This window comes from Nyctibius grandis, chromosome 9, assembly GCF_013368605.1.
Source record: "Nyctibius grandis isolate bNycGra1 chromosome 9, bNycGra1.pri, whole genome shotgun sequence".
In the NCBI taxonomy this organism is placed as follows: domain Eukaryota; kingdom Metazoa; phylum Chordata; class Aves; order Nyctibiiformes; family Nyctibiidae; genus Nyctibius; species Nyctibius grandis.
The window spans coordinates 6,192,470-6,214,073 of NC_090666.1; the positions used below are offsets into that span (position 1 = coordinate 6,192,470).

The window sequence follows — 21,604 nt, forward strand, 5'->3', positions numbered from 1 at the left end:
AAGTACCATGTGCCTTTATAAACTTGTTTTATCATCATTTTCAGGGAAAAAAATTAAACCAAGCAGGTTAAGGTTCACTAGGTGACTACTAGAAATTATTTCTTCAGGGTAATATGAACCAAATAATCTCTTTTCCACATTCTCTTGGAACTTCATCAGCCACAAGCACAATGAGGGGTGGAGGGAGGAAAGCCTTACATCCCATTGTCTCCACAGGACTCACTGTTCCCTACTGAACATCAGTGTCAATTTTTCCGACGGCTTACAGATTTGTCAGATGGAAAGCATCTTTCTGCCAAAGCTAATGTATATGTTTTGAGGGTATGAAATGCCTGTACACCAATGCACGCAGCATGGGGAATAAGCAGGAGGAGTTAGAAATCCGTGTTCGGTCGGGGGGCTATGATCTAGTGGCAATTACAGAGACATGGTGGGACGCCTCGCATGACTGGAATGTGGTCATGGATGGCTATGTCCTGTTCAGGAAAGACAGGCCGCTAAGGAGAGGTGGTGGAGTTGCTCTTTATGTGAGTGAGCAGCTAGAATGTATTGAGTTCTGTCCAGAGGCGGATCAGGAGCGAGTTGAGAGTTTGTGGGTGCGAATTAAGGGGCAGGCTGGCAGGGGTGATACTGTTGTGGGTGTCTATTACAGGCCACCGGATCAGGATGAGGAGGGTGATGAGGCCTTCTACAGGCAGCTGAGAGCAGTCTCGCAATTACAGGGCCTGGTTGTTGTGGGGGATTTCAACTACCCTGATATTTGCTGGGAGGCCTACTCAGCCAGCCATCCTCAGTCCAGGAGGTTCCTCCAGTGCATTGATGATAACTTTCTGATGCAAATGGTGGATGAGCCAACTAGGAGAGGAGCGCTGCTGGATCTTATCCTCACTAACAAGGAGGGTCTGGTTGAAGAGGTGAAGGTTGAGGGCAGCCTTGGTTGTAGCGACCATGAGATGGTAGAGTTCAGGATCTCATGTGGCAGGAACAGAATAGCTAGCAGAATCACAACCCTGAACTTCAGGAGGGCCAACTTTGGCCTTTTCAAGCAATTGCTAGGGGAAATCCCATGGGACAGGGTACTAGAAGGTAAGGGGGCCCAAGATAGTTGGTTAGCGTTCAAGGACTGCTTCTTCCGAGCTCAAGATCAGAGCATCCCAGCAGGTAGGAAGTCAAGGAAGGGGACCAAGAGACCTGCATGGTTGAACAGGGAACTGCTGGGCAAACTCAAGTGGAAGAAGAAGGTGTACAGATCGTGGAAGGAGGGGCTGGCCACTTGGGAGGAATATAAGTCTGTTGTCAGAGGATGTAGGGAGGCAACTAGGAAAGCTAAGGCCTCCTTGGAATTAAACCTGGCAAGAGAGGTCAAGGACAACAGAAAGGGCTTCTTCAAATACATTGCAGCTAAAACCCACACTAGAGGCAATGTAGGCCCACTGATGAATGAGGTGGGGGTCCTGGAGACAGAGGATAAAAAGAAGGCGGAGTTACTGAATGCCTTCTTTGCCTCTGTCTATACTGTTGGAGGCTGTCCTGAGGAGCCCTGGACCCCTGCGGCCTCAGAAGAAGTCAGGATAGAGGAGGAATCTGTCTTGGTAGATGAGGGCTGGGTCAGGGACCAATTAAGCAACCTGGACATCCATAAATCCATGGGCCCTGATGGGATGCACCCGCGAGTGCTGAGGGAGCTGGCGGAAGTCATTGCTAGGCCACTCTCCATCATCTTTGCTAAGTCGTGGGCAACGGGAGAGGTGCCTGAGGACTGGAGGAAAGCGAATGTCACTCCAGTCTTCAAAAAGGGCAAGAAGGAGGACCCGGGGAACTATAGACCGGTCAGCCTCACCTCCATCCCCGGAAAGGTGATGGAGCAACTTGTCCTTGGTGCTGTCTCTAGGCACATCAAGGATAGGGGGATCATTAGGGGCACTCAGCATGGCTTCACCAAGGGGAAGTCTTGCTCAACCAACTTGATAGCCTTTTATGAGGATGTTACCCGGTGGATAGATGATAGTAAAGCTGTGGATGTGGTCTATCTCGATTTCAGTAAAGCGTTTGACACGGTCTCCCACAGCATCCTCGCAGCTAAACTGGGGAAGTGTGGTCTGGATGATCGGGTAGTGAGGTGGATTGTAAACTGGCTGAAGGAAAGAAGCCAGAGAGTAGTGGTCAGCGGGACAGAGTCCAGTTGGAGGTCTGTGTCTAGCGGAGTTCCGCAAGGGTCGGTTCTGGGACCAGTTCTATTCAATATATTCATTAATGACTTGGATGAGGGATTAGAGTGCACTGTCAGCAAGTTCGCTGATGACACAAAACTGGGAGGAGTGGCTGACACACCGGAAGGCTGCGCAGCCATTCAGAGAGACCTGGACAGGCTGGAGAGTTGGGCGGGGAGAAATTTAATGAAATATAACAAGGGCAAGTGTAGAGTCCTGCATCTGGGCAAGAACAACCCCATGTACCAGTACAAGTTGGGGACAGAGCTGTTGGAGACCAGCGTAGGAGAAAGGGACCTGGGGGTCCTAGTGGACAACAGGATGACCATGAGCCAGCAGTGTGCCCTTGTGGCCAAGAAGGCCAATGGCATCCTGGGGTGTATTAGAAGGGGTGTGGTCAGCAGATCGAGAGAGGTTCTCCTCCCCCTCTACTCTCCCCTGGTGAGGCCGCATCTGGAGTATTGTGTCCAGTTCTGGGCCCCTCAGTTCAAGAAGGACAGGGAACTGCTAGAGAGAGTCCAGCGCAGAGCCACGAAGATGATTAAGGGAGTGGAACATCTCCCTTATGAGGAGAGGCTGAGGGAGCTGGGTCTCTTTAGCTTAGAGAAGAGGAGACTGAGGGGTGACCTCATTAATGTTTATAAATATGTAAAGGGCAAGTGTCATGAGGATGGAGCCAGGCTCTTCTCAGTGACATCCCTTGACAGGACAAGGGGCAATGGGTGCAAGCTGGAGCACAGGAGGTTCCACTTAAATTTGAGGAAAAACTTCTTTACTGTAAGGGTGACTGAACACTGGAACAGGCTGCCCAGAGAGGTTGTGGAGTCTCCTTCTCTGGAGACATTCAAAACCCGCCTGGACGCGTTCCTGTGTGATATGGTCTAGGCAATCCTGCCCCGGCAGGGGGATTGGACTAGATGATCTTTCGAGGTCCCTTCCAATCCCTAACATTCTGTGATTCTGTGATTCTGTATGGGTAAAGAAGAAAATTGTGCCACTCGCATATGGCTTGCTTGTTTTTTAAGCACTTCAGTAATCATTCCTACCTTATAGTTTGTGGATGCTTTGACGTACTTAAGACTAAATTGTATTAAATTCTAGCTTCAAACATCTCAACAAAGTAGTATTGCTATAGGCATCTCAAAATTATATACATTTTTTAGACTTTTTTTAAAGATCAATGTTGAAATAAGTTCTCTAAAAAAGCTCTAGCAGTCAGCTTTTTTTGTGGGAGGTTTCCGGTGTCTGGTTTTGCTCCTCCTAGAGTGTGACAAAGTGAAACTAAAGGAAAACATTTTTTGCTTCCTCTCTGAACTTATGTTAACAACGTGCTTTTTTCCAAAAACAGAAGAGAGTTTCAAGACCATACAAATATCGTTACTAAATTTTAATCCCCTGAAAATAAAGTCAGGCTAAAGCAAACAAAGTCCATTGAGGAGAAGCTGTTTTTATTAGGGCATTAACTTCAGCAACGTTGTGAAAGGCCATTCCATTGTGTGTCACTATGCAAGCATTAAATAGGAAAACGTTCTCAAGCTACCTCTTCCTGTATAATATTGAAAGAAAACTTTTTAAAACTTAATTCTGTGAAGATTATTCCTCATCAGTATCTCAGGGACAGAATACATATAGATTCTATGTTCTCTACATCACCAGGGCTTGGCTGTCAGTGACAGATGCTATGTAAAAACAGTCAGTGGTTAGAGACTTCAAAGGCCTGCAGTGAGAAGAGTGACTGGGTGGTGAAGAGAGATAGATTGCTTAAGATTTGAGCCCTTATCCATAGAATCATAGAATGTTAGGGATTGGAAGGGACCGCTGGAGATCATCAAGTCCAACCCCCCTGCCAGAGCAGGACCAATCTAGGGCAGGTTACACAGGAATGCATCCAGACGGGTCTTGAAAGTCTCCAGAGAAGGAGACTCCACAACCTCTCTGGGGAGCTTGTTCCAGTGCTCTGTAACCCTTATGGTAAAGAAGTTCTTCCTCATGTTGAGGTTGAACTTCCTGTGCTCTAGCTTGCATCCATAAATAACAGATTTGTTTTTCTTATTGATTCCTCTGTACTTGTCACTATTCAGTTACAATTACACCTTGGCAAATGTTGCCACAGAGGAACCATCAGCACTGGTTTAAGTACTATATTTCCTCACCTTCAAAAAAAAAAAAAAAAAACTTCAAATGATGATTTGGTAATGTCCTAATACTGACATGACTTTTCTGGAGCCACATTGGTAATAGCCATAGGAGGAACTGGAGGAGAGAAGAAAGAGTGAAAGAGGGGAGACCACTTCAGAGGGGGAAATCTATTTTGGAGCATCTCCCAGATTTAATATGTTTGGATTGTAGCATTTCAAGCCAGCGGTCTGTTGTGACCATGACTGTCCCTATCTTGCCCACACCTCAGCACCAGCACAACCAATGCATATTTTTTCCAGCATCATTAAAGAGAGAGACTGGTTTTGGAAAAAAAAACAAAACAAAATGCACACACACAACAAGGAGCCTGCTGTCAATCATTTCTCCTACTCTTCTATTACACTAAGATATTTTGGTGTCATAGACCATGCAAAAAGAAGTTCAATTTCATCCACCCATAAGCCCCAGCCCAGCACGCGTTATTGAACACAGCAGTAGTATGCTGCTCTTCTCTGCTCTACCTAAAGAGTGGATGAGTTATTATTTACAGTGGCAAATATTTTCCAGCTGCCTCAACAGCTGGAAATTCAACAGATCATGCTCTGTTGAGGTATACACCGTCAGAAAAGGACAGGGCAATGCTGTCTCCAGAAGGAACTGAATTGCTGGCCTGGTTTCCTACAACTGGAAACCAGAATGTCTGTCTCTTTGGGGACTCTGCACAAATGAGACCATAAATTTGAGTCATGTTGGGGAAAAAGAAGGTGGGTTCCTGTTGCTGAGATTCTTGAAAATACAAACTACTGCTTTATGAAGACTGATTCATCTCTGAAAAGGTTTCCATGGCCAAGTTATTTTCACTATATTTGTCAGACTTTAGGAAAGCAGGCTTTCTGAGGACAAGCGAGCAGAGTTTTGTGTTGTCTTTGTTTAGATGGCATTATAACCCAAAATGTTTGGCTGACCTTGCTGGTGGTTCCAGCCGAAGGGCTGAAACATGAGCCATAGCAAGACAGAAAGCTGTGGGATACCTGAGGAAGAGAGAACTGCTCTGGGTGCAATGAATAGACAGAGGTGTTTTGGGGCAATTCCATCTGCCTCTGCCAAATTTTTGAAGTCTTGTTATTTCCTCCTCAGCTTTCTGATCAATTGCTGATCAGGTTATATTAGCATGAAGACGGGCTCTCTGTCTTTTGCCCTCAGGACATCGTTGACTTTTGAGATGAATGCTGTTTCTGTGCTGTTTTGTAGTGCACAGAAACAATGTATTAAAACATAAATGGCACTAAAAAAAAAAAAGAAATGGGAAAAGTTGCAGTAATTTTGATCTATGCCACCCTCCCCTGCAAAAATCACTTGTTGCTGTGTTGAGTTTTGGATTACAATTAGAACTCTCAGCAATAACTTCTGAAAAATAGCCTTCTGCTGCTTCACTGTTCGCAATAACTGGGGCTTGTACACTGCACACGTCTCCGTGCTCAACAGTTAAGTTTTGCACAGCAATTTGAAGTGTCCTCCTGGGAAAAGAGCAGCTCTGGTTTTAGAACTACAGCACTACCATAATATTGGTTTTACTAGCTCAAGGTTCAATTTCAATATACTAACAAATAAAACCCCTGTTCAAACAGCTCCTTAAAAATACAGCGGTTTAAAAAAGAAGCTGCATAGATAGCAACTATTCCTGTTGAGAGAAGTTACTATAGGCTGTGCAGTCTCTCCCTCCTGTAAATGAGGAAGAAGAGAAAGAGAGAAATGACAAGAATCAGACTCTACTATCCTGAATGATGAAGCTGGCATTCAGCATTGTGTAAGTGGCCTGATCTGTTCTGTAAGTGTGCGTGCTGCTCTCAGGAAGGGGGTGCCTGCAGGAGCTCCAGGCGCGTCGTGGCTGGCAGTTCATTTTCTGATTCACTGCTGTTTAGAAGCTGCATAACCAAGTCTATTTTTGTCTAATTATTGATAGCTGTGATACTGTTAGTACCTTCTGAGATAATGGGGCCAAAATTTTTGTGTACCTTTATTTCAGAGTAAGAAGTGTAGATTACATTAAAACCGAAGCCCCCTTGGAAAAAACAGCAATTTTCTCATTATTATGCTATTAATTTGACATACCCTGTGATATAAATAATGTTATCCCAGAATCACACTGTCCAAACTAAGTACTTTCAGGTCATTTGAGATAAGCTTAAGTAAAACTTCATGAGGTGGTTTTGGGATGAGAATTTCCCAGAATCTGGCCTCAGCTTCACATGGGAATTTGGCAATGAGCCAGCCCAGGTACATGTGAGCTGGGGAGCCCCAAGCAGTCTCTTTTCAAGTAACTGGCTTGCCTAAAATATTCTTATGCCAAGCTTCCTTGCAAATTATTAGTAAGTATTGACTTTAGCTTTAGCTTCCATTTAGTTTTAAGGAACAACGTCTTGAACCTCCTGTGTATAATTTCCTTCTTTTCATTATATGTATTGACTTACCAAGGGATATTCTGTTGTGCTTCAGAAACTTATTCTCAGTATTTTAGTGAACTGGAAATTTGACAGATTACAGGCTTTCAAACTTCAGATTTCACTTGCAATTTATCCAGTGGATTTGTCTCTCATGTATTTAACATTTAATTAATAGAAAAGTAATTCTGAAAATGTGAATGAAATTACAGTGTTTACCCAGTTATGAAGACGTATACTAAACTACCTGCAAAAAATAGAGAAGGACGATTCTCTGAAGTAATACTGTTCAAAGTAAGGCTGTGATTCAAACAACTGTGTTAAGGTACTATGTTTAGGTAACTACATAAGTGGTCTGATAGCCAAAAGCTACTGTGAGACTGCTTTCAGTGAGAACCACTAGCCACTGACTTTAATATATGACCAGGGTGAAGCACTTTCATGGGTCATTTTTTTTTCTTCTAAGAAGTAGCTAAGAAACCTCAGCAGTAACTTATACTGAAAAACTACTCAGAAGTTATACACTCTTCACATGTTTAGAGAAAGCCACCTGTTGGAAGCAGTTCCACAAGCAGACACATTTATTGAGAGACGGCACCATGATTAAATGGAAAAACAAATATCAGTTCACTCCCAAGACCTTGAATTTTGCCCCCACCTATCCAAAAAGCAGTAGTATTTGTTTTCTTTTTCAATTAATTTTCAGCCTTGAATTACATCACTGCATGCTTGTGGAGCATTTTGGTATACATTAAATAATGTAAACTTCTTATAAAGAACAGCTTTTGCTGTTCAACATTTTATTTCAAATGTTCTTAAAATGCTCTACTTTACCAACAAAAGGCATGAACTCGCTCATATGGTTTTCCTAGAGAAGTCCACAATAATTTCATTAGAGCTACCATAGAGGGTCATCTGAGTTTACCCTTTGTGGATATAGGAACAAATTTTTAGTTATATTTATAAAGTGAGAGGTAAGAAATAAGGGAAGGTTATCTGAGAGGGGTGGAAAGACATAAATGGTGTGAAATAAATAGAGTGAAATTAAGCATTTTCAAACATAACTTTTTTCTTTTTTTTTTTTTTCCCCCAATTTCAGTGTTGACAAAACTGGCATTAAGTTTGTCTCAGACTGGTTTGCTTCCCCTGAGCTTGACAGTCCATTAGTTATGTCAGCAATGTTAGTCCAACCCAACCATTGCAGAAGTGGCTTTATTTTCTGTCTGCTTGTTCACTGGCATTCCCACCCTTGAGTCTTCTCAGAGTTCTCTCAATGCTGTAATACATGCCAAATACCTCACCTGACATGTCAGCAAAGACCCATGACCATATCCCCTCTTCCACAAGCAATCTCACTGGTCCCATGCTCGCTTGAGGAAATACTTCAAAACTTGTCTTCCTTTTCTAAAGGAACTCTAAGGAATCCCATTGGATTTATTTATGTCTGTATTACTCTATCCTGCTGCTGCTATAGCTTGCTCTCAGTGGAGTTACTACTGGTTTACAGCAGCAGGCACCAAGTTAGGTTGCTAAGTCATGCAGCTGAAAAATAGCAATAAAACAGGCCCCCCCATTTCTCTGCCTCTCTTCCCAGCTTCTAGCTGTGCAACATCCACATGGCCTGAAACTACTACATAATTTCACTGGTATTCATCTCTGATTTTCACATTTCTTGTCATTTAGACCATATTCTGTGTCCCTATGCTTCATCTTTTTACGTATCAGCTAAAGTTTACTCTCTTCTTTAGAGCTGTTTATGCTTAAATTCACACTCCTACTTGTGTCATTAAAACTGTAATTCCATCCAACTGTGCAAAGCATTTTGGGGCAGTAACATGGAAAATAAAGCTGCAGCACCTAGTAGTACTGTGAAATGGTGGTAGTTAAAGAATTGGAAATTGGGGTGTTTCCTAATGTCATTCATACTCCTCCTGCTGCCTCCTTATTTATTTTCTGTAGAAATGGGGGGTTTTAACATGCTTTTGCTTTGTGGAATACAGGCAGAACAAATACAAAAATGTAAATTGTGGGGAAAAAAACCCAACAAATTCAGTACACGCCAGCATTTCAAAGCCAAGGTCATGTACTTTTAACACTGATGGCCATTTATGCAATTGTCAGGCATGAAAGGATAAACACAGCTAAGCTTAAGCTAATTCTTTCCCTGAACTGTGGGCCAGTCATCAATAATTTTGATTTTGAGAGCCTTTCTGTTGATTTTAGATTTTGCGACTGGTGCAGCTGATTTAAAGAAAAACAAAACAACAAAACACCCATTTCATAATTTTCTTTATTTCTGCAAACAATATATTTGTTTGTTTTCCCTGCCAGTGCATATTCTTGTCTCCTGCCTTCTCTGTAGGTGTCCCTTTGAGACTTTGGATCTGTGATAAAGAAGGGATGAGGCTGTACAACATCCTTGCCCATTCATTCAAGCTTAAGTTACTGAAGCGTGTCCACAATAGCTCATATTGTCTCACCTTTCCACTGCTGAAATTTCATATATGATCAGTGCCTCCTGAGGAATTCAAAACAGGTACCCAGTAACTGAAGGATGCCTTGGCTTACTGATCCTGCCCACCCATAATGGAGGAATTGCAGGATTTTAAAATCTGTCAGTTCCACTTCAATGTGCAACAGAGGTGAAAGAAATGGGGAACTTCACCCCAGCTGCCTACTAAAATCCAGCTTTAGAAGAGCTATGCTTGTATTACTCAGCTAAGTCCAGGTTATATATAAGACTGCTGATCACCAAACTAGTCAGTCCCTGCTAGTTTTTAACCACATAAAAGATACTGACCTTCATTTTCTTACTTTAATCTGTTCATTATCTTTCAAATCGTACCAGGGACAGTATCATTCATTTTTTCCATTCTGTTTGAGAAGAGGGCGTAAAACAAATTCCTCTAATGTAAAGAGATTACATTAAAGTCAATATTTCTTCTTCGGTGAGGTGGGTCAGTTTTGGAATCTATCCAGTTTGCTTTCATAAGTGTAAACCTCTAGAGGAATTGTCAGCTGACCCCACCCAGCCAGCTAGCAGAGCTTTGTTTAATGTTTTGAACCCTGCCTGGCTCGAGCAGAAAATATCCCATATTTATGGATACAGAGCTGTTCTAAGGATATGACCATAAGTTCTTTGTGCTCAGCAATCTCACCCCAGTCATGTGCTGAAGGAAGAAGCTGACTGGCCTTTCCCTCCCATCATATCCTTTGGTATGAACATGAGACCATTCTGCAACCAGTGCGTGCAGAAAAGATGGCACAAGCAAACAGGTGTTTCCACACGCAGGAAGGAAGGGAGAAAAATAAATAAACCTGAGTCTGCAAGAGAGGAAGAAGGCTGTGAGACACTGTCCTCACTTTCTAACATCTTCCATTTTGAATCTTATCCCAGCCCTGCTGCTAGCAAATTACATGTGTCTCAGATCCAATGAAAGGGCTTTTGGCTGCTTTAGACAGTAGGACTGGCAAGTTGTGTTTAAAACAAATAATAACAAAACAAAGGGAGACTCATTTAATAAAATAAAGTTTGCCCAGCAAGAATTTTCCGGTGGATAAGCTATACCAGCATTTGTTAACTTTGCAAGATTAACCAAAGGTCTACTAGTCATATTGGCTTTTTTCCATATTGCAGAACAGAGCTTTGAGTGGAACAAATACTTCAGTTGTTGCTGCAGCATTACGCCTTTTTGCCTATGGCCTTTGATGTTTGTGTAACCTCAAGTCTAGAGCCAATGAAAAAGGTTTTAACCTTTTTATCACTAAAAGTGTCAGCTTGTGTTTAAAAACAAAACCAAAAAGCCTAGCCCTTTCCCACAAAGAGACCAACTCAAAAACTTCTGAAACAAAGATCTTTAAAACCTGTATCTTGTTTTGGCATGTCTAAAAAAAAAAAAAAACACATGGTCTTCTGTTTAAATGAATTTCCTGTCAATATTTACACTAGTACCATATTGAAATTATGCAGACTGTGTCATTGACATCAATACTTTTGCTTCAAAACCTACACATATGCCCACACATGTATATATACTGTCCAAACAGGGGAGTAGGTACATGTTGTTGTAATAGAAGAAGGGTAAGGATTGAGTTAAAAAGAAAAAAAAGCAGCTGAGATGGATTTCCTTTTTTGTCCGATTTTATGAGTGAAGAAACTTTCCAATTGTACTTCTTAGTTGTTGCAAAACTAGCCAGATCTACTTTGAACTATCATTGGAATTTATAGAGTTGAAACCAATTAGAACTAACTAAACAAATCTGCCAAGCAAAGGCTTAAACAAGATGACCCACTTTAGCAGGAATGTGAAAAAAAAAAAGCATATATAGTCTCTACTAAAAGTACCATTTTTACATATGGCCTTGGAGTTAAATAAACTTGGGCTTTAAATTCATTGCAAACAAGGCAAGCAGTCTTGAGGCAGTGAAATCCCCCAGAGGATGTCACTGCCTATTTCTAAGCATGAGCTTTAATCACAGAATCACTACTTGCTTGTAGTGATACTTAAGCTCACCTTGATGCTTAAACACCTTCAGTTATGTCCTTGCCATAAGCAAATGTTTTTGCTGCTTCAGCACCCAATCTCAGTGCCCTTTTATATATCAAACTACCAAATAGTGACAGTACAAGCAAATCTGTACGATACAACCACATATGGTTATATAGTAAGTACACTGGTAAATTCAAAGCAGAAGAGACAACTGTCAACAGGTCATATTTTGAGATCCAGATTAGGAAATTATTTAATGAGGAAAGAAAATTACTTTATATGATTCCCTGATATTTCACTTCAGCAGCTCTTGTTAGTGCACTTCTGAGCAAAGCCTCCTGTAGTAAAGCTCTCTCACTCCTAAGGAATTCAGTAAAATCTCTGCTTGGCAAGTCGGCATTGACAGTAGCTGTGCCCTGTTAGCCATTCTCTACTTCCTTGAAGTTAATTCTGCCACTTGCAATCTCCATGAATCTCTTTAGCAAGCTGCATAATACTTGTTTGCCATTGTCATATAAGAAATGGCATTTCTGACTTTGATTCAGGCTCTCGGAATGAATGAAACACAAGGACAGAAGCTAGAAAAATGTTTTAAAGAACAGGAAAGAGAATACATGTAACATATACACCACAAAGCCAGCTATGTTGGCATTCAAACTGTGCTAAATTCTGATTAAATCTTTGGACAGATGATTTCAAACAAAGGAGGAAGTTGATGTTTCAAGCCATCATCTTGTTTTTTTCTTGAGACATCAATATTTCAAAAGTAAGAAAATTAAGTTGAGTGCTTCAACGAAAAAAGCTGAATTTGCCAGAGACTTGTGCTTTAGGGGTAAATTCATAGCAAGGAAAAACTTGCTTTTAAGCAAACTACTTCTGTGTGTACGTATGTATGTCAGCCTTCTATCCCTCACATGCAATTGGGTTGTTACAAGGGAGGACAGGAAGAGAAATCAGCATATGAGATCTATCAAACTCTGTCCAGTCTCACATGTCTTCTCTTTAGGCCTGCATCTCACAACTGAAGCATGGCGGAATATCCTGTCACTTCCTTTCTTGCCTTCTGTGCTGACACAGCTAGCTGACCTAAACCAGGGCCTGCTCACCAAACGCATCAGGTCCACAGGGTTCTGGAAAGAGGTCACAGCACTGTACTGGAGCTGGAGATGTGCCTCTAGACAGGACCGCATCTTGAGATAAGCCCTGCTAGAAGCCAAAACCTGCTTTTGCAGCGTTATACCCTAAGCTCTTCTACGTTATTTGATAGGATATGTTCCCTTCCTGCAGCCCAATGTATGAGCGTGTACCGTGCAGTGTTACTCAGCACGTAAATGCCCTGTGAGAGGAAAGGGGAAAAAAAAGGCAGTTCTGTTCTAAAAGTATACTAACATATCATTCTGTTTGAAGCTTGAAAAGTCGGTCTGGATTTGTTGCATGCATTTGTGTTACCTCAAGCTATCAGCCCTCTTGCAGCGCTGCCTGCCCTGCTCTGTTGTACCAGCTTCCCTGCAGCACAGAAAGTTGCTCCCCGCGCTTTACAGGGAAGCACACTTCTCGGCTGCGTGCTTTTCTGAGTACCGCCTGCTTTAACAGCTTTTGTTCCGGGTTTCGGAAGCTGAGGTATTGAAACTCGTCCTTCCTTTTGTTTAAGTATTGATGTGCGGGCAGTTCTTGTACTAAAATATGTAGTTAAGACTACCATATAAGTAGGTGCAGAAGTAACTTAATTGCAAGATACAATGTACAACTATAGGGAAAATATTCTAGATACACACAAGCTTTTCAATGTATCAAGAGAAAGCCACCAGCAGACTAACTGGGAAGGTTATAGCCTAACTCAAAATACAAATGAGACTCATTTCTTAACAGAAAAGGATACTCATAGTGCTGGCAGGCCTGCTAATAGTCCCTTCTGACTTTAAAACGCACGAATACATATTAAGAGCATGTAACAGCTGGAAAGGAGGACTTCTCCTGCATAGAGAAGCCACTAATATAGCGATTTTTTTTAATGGTATACCTTGTGTGGGGGAATCTCTGGAAAGTAGCTATGTAGCATCAGTACCTTCACAATAAGGCAAAGTTGCCTTCAGAAAAGCTTCCTTACCCACCTACCTAAATCTTGTAAGTTTTATAAATACAGTAAAACTAGCATAAAATCAAATTTTAAATGATCTTTCTGTATTGAACACCTTAATTTCAATTCATCCATTGTAGTGCTCTTACTGGAGTTCTTGATCCCTGTGGAGTTCTTGATTTTTTTTTTAATGAGATTTTTACATTATTTGAATTTTACTCAGAAAAGCTAACAAACTCCCTACGCTCTCTTTTATTACCATGGACAATTCACTCAGAATAAACTCTGAAGGAAGAAGATACAAAACTTTACATTTTTTATGTTCATTGCACTCAGTGGATTTCTTTCTAGACCAAACAGCAACACAAATCAGTCACACCTACTGATCAACAGTGGGAATTACGGTAGGTGTCTAATGACCAATGTCAGAATCAGATCTCTTTTTTATTTGCTGTACAAAAATTCTGAGAGATAAAGGATTTGAGGCAGAAATAATTCAAATCAACATACAAATGATCTGGTACAACAGTTTGGTATAGAACCTCATATTCACTTCAACAGTCCCTAAAACTTGAGCTGAGCAGAGGTTGTCAAATTTTTGGACTAGTATGGTTTGTGTTCTAGTGATTGATTTGGTAAGATATTTGGAAAAAAATGAGGGAGGGAATGCAGGTGTTATTTTTTCCCCTCAAAATAAATACTAAAGAGAAAAAAAAAAAGTGTTGGAGGAGATTTGAAATTAGAAAGTCTGTCACTGGGACATGAAAATGATGTCAGAAAAAAAAGGAGTAATTGGAAAAGTTCAATAACAATTCAGCATCACATAACAAAATATTGGTAGCATAACACACAAAGCTGATGTGGTCTTAGGTCCAGAAGTGTTTGACAGCTCTACATGTCTTTCTCTTTATCAGTTTGTTACATCATCCGCATTATAACGAATATTCATCTTATTTAGAAAAGTTTACCCCGGTTTTCTTTGGCACTGTGACTTCAGTTTTATGCTTGCATGGTTTTTGGAGCCTTACAGATACAAACTTTCTTTTGGTTTCTAAACAAACGCTATTAATCCTTCACATTTTTAGCATTTGAAACTGCTTTTGTTTTCTTAGGGATACGTCACCAAGCAAAAATTCACATTATGACTTTGGGAGGCTACCGGGGTGCATAACCATGGGGTAAGGCTTGGACTGAAATAGGACTATGGATAGGATTGGATTCCGGCTCTGCCAGGCCAGACTTAGGGTAGTCCCGGTGTGAATCATCTGCTTTAACAAAGGGACAAGTTTAGAAAGGACTAGGTGAATTAGTTCAATTCAGTAATATAAGAGTCTAAAAGAAAAATGCCTGCCTCCTTAACAAACGGGGGGGTGTTGGTTTGCTTGTAGATTGAAGCCTGCTATGGAAACATCAGTTATTTTTGGAGGAAAATGTGGTGAAAGTTGTATGCAAATTTCTCATAAAGAAAAATGAAATAGCCTAAAACTTATTTGAATGTTCCTACAACTGCACGTCAGTCTTTGATTGTACTTCCTATAAATAACCATTACAAAATAAGCTGATTTCCTTTAAAATAGTATTTGGTGTGAAGGACTCCTGTATATTGTAGGTCTTATGTCATAAACCAAGATGTCCACCGATCCTCAGTGTTGTTCTAGTAAGGGTTTTAATATACATAATGTAATAGCTTATCTTTGTTGGTTTTTTTTTTAGTTGTATATCTGTTGTTGTCTAGAAATCAAATGTATCGTGACAAGGGGCTCCGCCTCGCAGAGGGGCATGTTTATCTTCTAGATAAACAGGTTTTGCTTTTATTTCACGAGTAAGCCTGGCAGGATTTTCCAGAGTTAAATAAAAGGGGAGTGATAGGCATCTCGTTCGCGGAAAGGTATCTCGGTACGGACGCCAAGCTCTACCCATGAAATACCCCTTAGCTCCACAGCCCCCCTCTCCCCGCTCCAGCGGAGCCCAGGCAGCCCCGCGGCGGCAGCCGCCGCAGCGAAGGCCCGGCCCCGGCTCCAGCGGCAGGCCCGGCTCCCCGCCGAGCGGCCGGCTGTGCGGCGCAGGCCGCCCTCCGCCCGAGCTGCCACCGGCGCCGCCGCCCGCCCTCCCGCCGGGGCACGGGCGGCGGCTCCGCTTCCCCCCCACGGCCGCCCGTCGGGGGGGGCCGCGCGGCTCTCGGCCGGGGGCTCGCCCGGGCCCGGCGGCCGGTGTGCCACAGCCGCCATCACGGCAGCGCTCGGCGCGAGCTCTCGCCAGAGCAGCCGGCGCAGGCAGCACAGCTACCGCCGGCGCTGCCCGCAGCCTGGGCCCCGCCGCCCTCCTGCCCCGGGGCTGCGCTCCCCTTCCCGCCCCGGCCGCGCCGCCGCCTCCCGGCCCCGACCGCTTGAGTGATGAGCGCAAGCCGCCGCAAGGCGGGGAGGGGGAGTGCGGGGGGGGCAGCCCGGCGCTACGCCATTTTCGTAGTCCGCGGTGGAGCCGGGGTGGGGGGAGTGCGGCGGCGCGGGGGGAGGGGAGGAAGCGGCTCCGCATTGGGTACAGCGCGCTGCGGGCACGCGTGTGTAGTGCGATCCGCATGGTGCGTAGGGGTAAGTGCTGAGAGCGCGCCGGGGCTTGGCGTAGCCGTGGTTGGTGAATAGCGTATCGGCGGCGGCTGCAGGAGGAGGAGGAGGAGGCGCCGCGGCGGTTTGGTACCGAGCGGAGAGGGAGATGCACACGGCACTCGAGTGAGGTAGCTATAAAACCCCATTTGTTTACATTCCCTCCCCCACAAGCGGCCGGCGCTGCGGTGAGGGTGGCGGCTGGCCCCGGGCTGGCGGCGGCGGGGCGGGGGGGCGCAGGGGTCGCGGACGAGGACAAGGAGCCGGTGACGATCGGCAGTAACGGACACCACCTTACCCGGGATGCGGAGCGGCATGCGGGGGACACGGCGGCGCGGCCGCCTCATCACGTGGCGGCGGCGAGACCCGCCGCCGGGCCTGGGGCTGCAAGGGTGGGCGAGGGGGTCCGGGGGGGCGGTGGCTGGGGGGGGGGTCGTGCCCGGCCTCCCCTCCTGAGGCAGCGAGCACGAGGCGCCGGCACGGCCCTGGCGCATCTCCCCCTCCCCCCCCGTCCTTCCTCCTCTTGCTTTTGAGCCGGCCATGCGGCAGGTAAATCCTCCCCGCCCCCCTCGCCTTTAACGAGGGGACTGGGACGTGGCGGCCGCGGCGGGGCTGTGACTGCCCTGGCCGTTTTGGGCGGAGAGAGAAAAGGGCGGGCGGGGGGGACGGTAGGATGCGGCGGTTGCGTGGGGGGCGCAGGCGGCCCCCGCTGCGAGCGCGCGGGGCCCGGCCGGCCGGGCCCGGCTCGGCCCGCTGGGCTGTGGCCGGGGAGGCCCCCGTCGCCCCGCGGGCCCGGGCTGCACGTGGCGCTCCTTGGCGACCGCTCCCCCCCTTTCCCTTCCGCACCCTTCCTGTTCGAGTGCGGTTTGGGAGCACCCCGTCCCCGCGGAGCCGCCACTGCGCGGGAGGCCCCGGGCGTAGGTGGAGGGTGCTGCGAAGAGGGGTGCGGGGGGCGGTGAGCTCCGGCGGTGTGTCGGTGAGGGCGTCGCGTAGTGTTTTGCCATATTTGGGGGCGATACGGTGATCGCAGCTGATGAGCAAGCCACGCGGTTAAATCTTGCTTGACTTGAAGTTCCCAGTTAGCGTTAGCAACCGCAGAAATTGCGCTCGGGCTGTAACCTGCACGTAAAGGTAAGAGAGGGTCAGGAGATCTTGTCGCTGGTTGTAGTATACAGAAATTACGAGTGAAAGGAATTGATGTACTGTTCGCAATTATTTATACAGCTTATGCTGCACCCTTTGGAAACGTGCACTTAACGTTGAAACTTTGGAATAAAATTACTCTTTAAAATATTGAGTTATCTTTGTCTTTTTTGGGGGGGCTTCTGTAGAAGTGTTCATACCTGCTAGCTGTTAAATTCTTGCCTCTGAGCAAGAGTTGCCTGAGTTAGAAATAATTCTGGTTTCTAGCACTCTGTGGACTTTATGACTTTAAATAACGTCACTTTTTTTTTTTTTTTTAAATTAAGATAGGATGTCGTACCGTAATATGAGGGCAGCTGTGACACATAAAGCCTGATAGAGCATTGAGATATGCACACTGGAAGGCCTAGTTAGTTTTCAGAAATGTGGAAGCAATCGCCATGTAGTTAACAAAAGTAATTCCTGGGGTGTTCCAACTGTCATGTTCTAGTCTCCCTTTGGGCAGTAGTACCTGATACAATGACATAAAAATAGAAAACTATTTCTGTACCAAACTGGTATCCTGTTTGGTTTTAACAATTGTATTTTAACAGAGAAGACACTTGGATTTTCGTGCATTTATTATGTGCTTTCCATTAGATGCATAGGGGAGTAGGTATTCTGTGTGGGCTGGTGAGGCATATTGCTCAACTCCAAAGCAAGAATTAGACTTACTAATGGTTACTTCTTAGGCTAATACTCTGGTATGATAATGTAAAACAGTTCTGTGGTTCCCGAGCACATTGAGACCAGTGTGACTATAGACTTTCCTAACTAGATTTTTGTTCTAAAACAACTGTAGAATCGGTGGTATTGTCCTGCAGTGCTTCTTTTTAAACTGCTTTCAACAGTTACATATGAGGAAAAAAGTATGCAGCCATGCAGTCTATTTCTAAAAGAGAATAGGGATTGTATATAGACTGAATTAATTGTGTATGTTTTATGAGACTAATGGTGGTAGTTCCATATGGGAGTGTGCCTTAGTGTCCACGGAGGATGTAGAAGGATCACACACAATTGCCTATCTGGGATAGGTAACATGAAAGAACATTCTGCCTACTTGAAAAAAAATTCTCAAAAACAATGAGGTTTGTTTTAGTTAATATTCCTTGCTTTCATGTAGGTCTTTGTGCTTTCCAGGTTGTCTTAAATAAAAACCAGGTACTAAGTTTGGAGTACATATCCAAACAGTCATAAAACGTGCAATTATGGAAAAGTTGTGGTTTAAAATGGTGCAAATACACTTACAGCTTTAGTACACAGTCTTAATGTTTGTTTCTCCTATTACAAACAAACAAACAAAAAAATCTAGCGAAACTGGGTCATCAGGGTAATTCAGGTATGTTCCAGAAAGTCAAGTTAGGTGAAAAAGCACAGGTCGTGGTGTTGGCCTTCATCTCCTACAGTGCTCAGAAATACTCCTTTTTAGTGAGGGATCTCAAACTAGGATTTATGTGACATTGTAACAATATCCATCTTCTAGAGTTACAGCATGAAAAGCCAGGAGGAGAGTATTGAGCGGACATGGCACGTAGGCCTTCTGGGTTGATAAACCATTCCCTTTGGATATGCAGCAGGAAACCTCCATAAGATGCCTACTTTTTGTGTAGTTTGACTTACACAAATAAGATCAGTGTATCCACATGGAAAAGTGAACATATCCAGCCTGGCATGGGTTTCCTTTGTGGTCTTCACTAAGTCAGTCAAGCTACTGCAATTTCGATACTTGTATTCTTAATACATTTTTTGCAAAGCAATGGCTGATTCACGTAGGAAGAAACTTTGAAGTAGTGCCCAGATCACACGGACTGCAAGCTTGGGTGTATATAGACCCAAAGGAAGTATGTTTGGACGTGTTTGCTTTGGCTGTCCGGTTTTAATGTCGTTTGATCATGATTGTGCCTATTGTAATGGCGTTGTTATTCCTGTTTCTGTCCAGTTTTTACAGAAGTGGAAGTTTATTTTGAACATATGATAGACACTTGATAAATCAGTGATGAGATAAATTGGTCTGGATTTGGAAACAGTTATGTGTTTTAATCAGGTGGAATTACTGAATTAAAATTACACAAGCTACTTAAAGCTAAGCATGAAAGTTTTCCTGTAAGTTAAGATTTCGGTCCTTAACTGTGGTGAAACTTAGAGATCGTGGCACCTTTACAAACTGTTCTACAGAATTGGGGTTGGACAGGCCTAACTGCGTGCATGAACAATGAAAATGGTATCAGAACAAGAAAACCTCATTCTGTTTTCTTCACAGTTTGACTTATCAACTGTCAGAACGTTTGCTATTATAGCCTGTTTTATAGCATATTTTCAGAACTGTCAAGTGAACGTATTCTGATTTTTTTTCTTAACACATTTAAAAATATCAGAAGTTTCAAAGAAGGAAAGCTTAATCACAGTCCTTCTGTTCCTTGTGTAGATATGCGTTTCACGGAATTGAGCTTTAAGTGCAGGGGGAATTCCGTGAGTACTACGAATTTATGCCTTTCAGGAAGCAATTTGTGTTCTAATGTGAACAAAATCAGTGTAGCTTCCTGTTCTGCTGTGAGAATCCAGCTTAGTTCGAGAGCAATTATTTAAAACAACTTTATCATAGGAAAAGTATTCATCTTTGGGGGTGGGCTATTGAAGTTATCTTAAATGAGAACTAGTAATTTTAGCTTGCTGATAAGGGCCTGAAGTAACACCTGATGCAGAAAGAATTTAGATTGGGTTTAGGTCATTCTTAAATTGCAACTGAGATACTATTTGAAATATACCTAATAAAGTCTGGTAAGGAAATGTGTACCAATTAGATAAAGCTAATAAAAACAAATGGTTTTTTTTTAAGTTTCAAAAACTGATTTAAATGCTGGAAACCATGTTCTGCCTACATTGTAATCTCCTAAAGGAAAGAAAGGTATGTGCTGCATCAATCCACCTAGTCATAATGTTCTGTGTGCTGTTGCATCAGTGCCATTTCTCCAGGGTTTTTGATGTAATAGAAATCTGAAGAGTAAAGAAGTTAAAAAATAATTGTTTGAAGTCACTTGTGTTTTGTTATCCCTTGTGATAATCCAAACCCTGTACAGGCTTTAATACCCAAAAAGCTGGAAGCCAGCACGAAAGACTGGGAAGACGATGGTTTACTCAAAAGCTTGTGAGAAGAAGGAATGTTGAAATTATGTGTAGGGTGTTGTACCCATGCTGGGGAACACAGTTCATTGCACTGGAGATGTTCTCCTAGGTATCGCATTGTGCTGCCTCATCTTTTGTCTTTCCGTTTTCTGACTTCTTTCTCTGTTGCTGCAGAGGAGGAGTGACTCAGCTGTTGTCTCTTCTCTCTCAGCTTTTGATGACCTAGAAGCTTCATTCTCATCTGACTATCACCTTTTTTTATAGCTTGCTGCTTTCCAAAGCAGTAGGATGAGAGTGAAGAGAATCTGGTTTTTCTAATGCAAAATTAGACTGCTACTAAAATGGACGGACCTATTACAGGATTTGCACTGCATTGTCTGTTGGAGAGCCTGATGTCTGTTACTGCTGATCTGTGAACAACGGGAACAGAGTAAGAAATGCTCCTGAGCAGATCTTGAACATCAGCAAAGTGAACCTAGCAAGCTGTGGATCAGTTTGCTTGTGTTTATTAGAAATTTTTGGCAGTGAAAATTAATAAAATTAATCTCCAGGTTTGGTTTTGGGTGTTTTGTTTGTTTGGGGTTTTTTTTGTTGTTGGTTGGGGTTTGTTGGGGTTTGGGTTTTTTTTTTTTTGAAGAGTAGTCCTAAGAGAAATCTCGTTTTCACTTGTGAGGAATATATCTGTAGCCTTATGATGAAGTTTGCTATAGAAACCTCCCCCTCTTCTGTGTTGACAGTCACGTCATCTCAGTATTAAAGTATCAAGTATGTACAAAATGTGGAATATTAATCAGGGAGGAATTAGAGCTCCGTAGCTTCTAAACTGTTAAGAGGTACAGAAAATTGCATTCTGTAAGCATTCGATTCAGTGCTTAAGTGTCAGAGACTTTTGAAGTCATTGATATTAGGTGGCTAAATCGATCTAGAATTGAGAGAAAAGTCTGCATAATACTGGAAGTTAATAACTATGATCATGTCTGAAACTCATTAATCAAATGAAGTCGTGTAAAAATACTCCTGTGGTTAGTCGTTCTGTAAGATAAAATGCATATGTGAGATAAAAAGCTTTTCAGATTAAGAATGTACAAAGGAAGTTTTATGCAAGATGGCAGGATTTGCATAAAATTATAAATATATTCCTCAACAGAGACTTTGTGCAGTGTTTTTGCATGTAGGTTATAAACACTTTAGAAATAGTTCTAGTTCCAGCTCCTCGTAAAGACCAGTATAACAAAATGTGAATTTCAGATAGGTGCTGTCATACAGTTTATATATAAAGATAAGATATCTCAAGATTACTTGACTTGTACCACATTCATAACTGATCTTTGTGTATTTTTAT

The 21,604-nt window shown here is 43.2% G+C and overlaps 1 protein-coding gene across 2 annotated transcripts in view; it reads left to right on the forward strand.

Moving 5' to 3' along the window:
* Positions 1-21,604, forward strand: part of SLC39A10 (solute carrier family 39 member 10) — a 67,919-nt gene that overhangs the window by 10,166 nt on the left and 36,149 nt on the right. The window contains exon 1 of one of the 2 annotated variants that reach the window (XM_068407583.1): positions 15,967-16,088. The exons of the other annotated variant lie outside the window; for it this stretch is intronic. The gene's annotated coding sequence lies outside the window, so the exon portion shown is untranslated. Of the gene's footprint in view, positions 1-15,966; positions 16,089-21,604 lie in introns of those variants that run through there. 2 annotated transcript variants of the gene reach the window in all.